Source organism: Ylistrum balloti, unplaced genomic scaffold (assembly GCF_031769215.1).
Source record: "Ylistrum balloti isolate Yb309-2 unplaced genomic scaffold, AGI_CSIRO_Ybal_v1 Utg370884, whole genome shotgun sequence".
Taxonomy (NCBI): Eukaryota; Metazoa; Mollusca; class Bivalvia; order Pectinida; family Pectinidae; genus Ylistrum; species Ylistrum balloti.
In genome coordinates this window covers 70,847-74,230 of record NW_026782503.1, presented here as the reverse complement: position 1 = coordinate 74,230, position 3,384 = coordinate 70,847, and positions in this window count along the sequence as shown.

Genomic DNA, 3,384 nt, shown 5'->3' with positions numbered 1-3,384 from the left:
GTCGTTTTTAGCATAAAACGCCCCGTCCGTGATACATTTTACCAACCAGGAAGTTCATATAGGGTTATTGCCATGCTCATACCGGAATTCACTGCTGTTTACACACATATATGTAGGATAGACGCTGTCTCCATTAAAAAAATTCTGTATACACAATCTGCTGTGACAGTCTTAACCCAGCTTTAGGTTAACAATTCATCCACCTTACTGAACACCTACCAAAACAGTGAAGTTAACAATACTTCTACAATACTGAACACCTACCAAAATAGTGAAGTTATCAATACTTCTACAATACTGAACACCTACCACAACAGTGAAGTTAACAATACTTCTACAATGCTTAACACCTACCACGACACTGAAGTTAACAATACTTCTACAATGCTGAACACCTACTTCAACAGTGAAGTTAACAATACTTCTACATTACTGGAGACCTACCACAACAGTGAAGTTAACAATACTTCTACAATACTGAACATATACCACTACAGTGAATTTAACAATACTTCTACAATACTGAACACCTACCACAACAGTAAAGTTAACAATACTTCTACAATACTGAACACCTACCACAACAGTGAAGTTAACAAAACTTCTACGATACTGAACACCTACCACAACAGTAAAGTTAACAATACTTCTACAGTACTAAACACCTACCTCAACAGTAAAGTTAACAATACTTCTACAATACTAAACACCTACCACAACAGTGAAGTTAACAATACTTCTACAATACTGAACACCTACCACAACAGTAAAGTTAGCAATACTTCTACAATACTGAACTTCTATCACTACAGTAAGTTAACAATACTTCTACAATACTGAACTTCTACCACTACAGTGAAGTTAACAATTCGTTCTTTTTGTTGAATTCGTAGGTTGAAATATATTAAACTTAAAATGTGCACGCGTCAATGAACTCCTCATTTCATCAGAAACGATATAAATTCTGTAAATGAATATGTAACTCACTTCATTTTAATACGCACTATATGCATTACTAGAGATATATCGTAAAGTGTTGACCGTACTCAAGTTTGACCTAAATTCCCTTGCTACATTAAAACATCTTATATCCAAAACTGACAAATTGATTCTGACATGATTTCGATATAAAATCGACGAATATTTGCTAATACCTTTCTTTGCCATACTTGTACAACTGAGTACGTACATTGTACCTCTCCATTTAAATGATGTGTTTTTCATAAGTGTAGGTCCTGTCTACAATGTAAATATACACATGTTCAGAGCGCCCAACATACATGTAAAACACATGATCCAATGTCGACAGGCAAACAAATGCATTGATCTCTATAAAAAAAATATCAAATGTATATGATTCATTTAAGTACAAATAGCTGTGACGCTTTCCGCATACATATTTCACGTGAAATGTCATTCTCACCTAAGAGTATAACAAAGTCGAAGATGCTGTTTTCAAGCCTTAACAACCTCGACACGTAAACAACTCCAGTTACTCTGCCGAGGTTTAACTTCAGTCTTTCTATTATTCATGCCTTAATGACATACTAGGTGTAACTAACCTCTTCGTCAGTGTCGATACAAGTGAGCGAACGGACACCATCTGGATGTAATCCAATACTACGCTCAATGGTCTCCTTACTTTTGAACATGATTCCACAATAACCATGTATGGTGTAGACGTCTGGTAAAATATATACCTGTAAACTTATTGAAATTAGTCGATGGAATATCATTTTTTCCAAGTTTATAGAGTAGTAAAAATGACTAGCATTGGTCGACACTGGCTGTTCGAAAAGTTTATCAACGAGAAGTTTGAGTGTTTGTATTTAAATTTCCCATTACTAGAGTTGGAATAGACAATATCGGGTTCGTTTTGTAGCCGAATCGTCAGCTGACAAGACAAAAAGCATCCTCAATATTCCAGGAGTTGCAATCTCTTTCGCTCTCTGTACCTCTGGAACATGTCAAGGCAAAATTAAAGGTTCCATGTGCGGCAACTTGTGGACAAGACTGGTTTGATCCTTAGATGTACATCAAACGAATCACGAAGCATAACGTATATTGTAATGGCTTTGAAGTTGAGTGTCGCTCATTTGTAATCTTTACAAGGAGCGTATCAGCCATCAACATAATCACTGTTGAATGTTTTTGTGTAAAAAAAAGTGACAAAGTTAAAGATCTTCGTTCAATAAAGTAAACAATTGATTCCTTCACAGTCATTTGCAGTATATTGTTTTATTCGAATGCGACATATAGATATGATATACGTGTATATACTCAACAAAAAAAGGAAGGTTAACATGTTTCCTTGGCGAATACCTGTAAATGAGTGAAAACAAAATGACGTTTGTGCAATATTACAAAATGGTAATGTTTTACATTACAAAATCCAAGGGGGTTACCAAAATCATTCAAGCGTGAAAGTCTGTATTAGCGAAAGAGCTGCACGAGGTTTTCTGCGACTAACTTGTATCTTCGTTTGAATTTCATAAACATTCAAACTGACAACTGTTCCTTAGATCCTTGCTATCTATCAACTTTATCATTATGCCCCGGCTGTCACAAGTACAGAGAGAAAGGGCTGCAGGCATGATCCAGGCTGGGGAGTCTCGCCGTCGAGTTGCACAGCATTTTGGTTGCAGTGTTAAGACAATTTGCCAGTTGGTAAGTCGTTTAAACCAAACTGGGTCAACATCCGATCGTCCCCGAAGAGGCCGACCCTGTAAAACGACAGTCAGGGATGACCGTCATATACGATTGATACACTTGCGCAATCGATTCGTTACCGCAGTAGAGACTACAAGGACATTGTTTGGGCGTCGTGTGTCTACCCAAACAGTCCGCAACAGGTTGAGGACCTACCAATTGAAAGCGCGGCGTCCCTACACTGGACCCACTTTGTTGCGACGTCTCCGTAATAACCGGCGTAACTGGACCAGTGTTCACCGTCGTTGGGCCTTACGACAATGGAACAATGTTCTATTTTCAGATGAGTCCAGGTTTTGTCTGCAACACGGTGACGGAAGGCGCAGAGTGTGGAGGCGACGAGGGGAGCGTTTTGCGAACTGCTGCGTCGCAGAACGGGACTGCTTTGGCGGCGGAAGTGTAATGGTTTGGGGTGGTAATTGTGAGGGGACTCGTACCAGGCTTGTTGTGTTAAATGCCAATTTAACCGGCATTCGATATCGGGACGAAATTTTAAAGACCAGTGGTTCTGCCATTCTTAAGACGCCATGGTGTTGGCGCCATTTTTCAACAGGATAACGCACCAGCGCATACCAGTCGCGTCAGCAGAACTTTCTTGGAGCAGAATAACGTACAGGTGTTAGATTGGCCATCTGAATCACCTGATTTGTCACCGATTGAGCATGTCTGGGACGT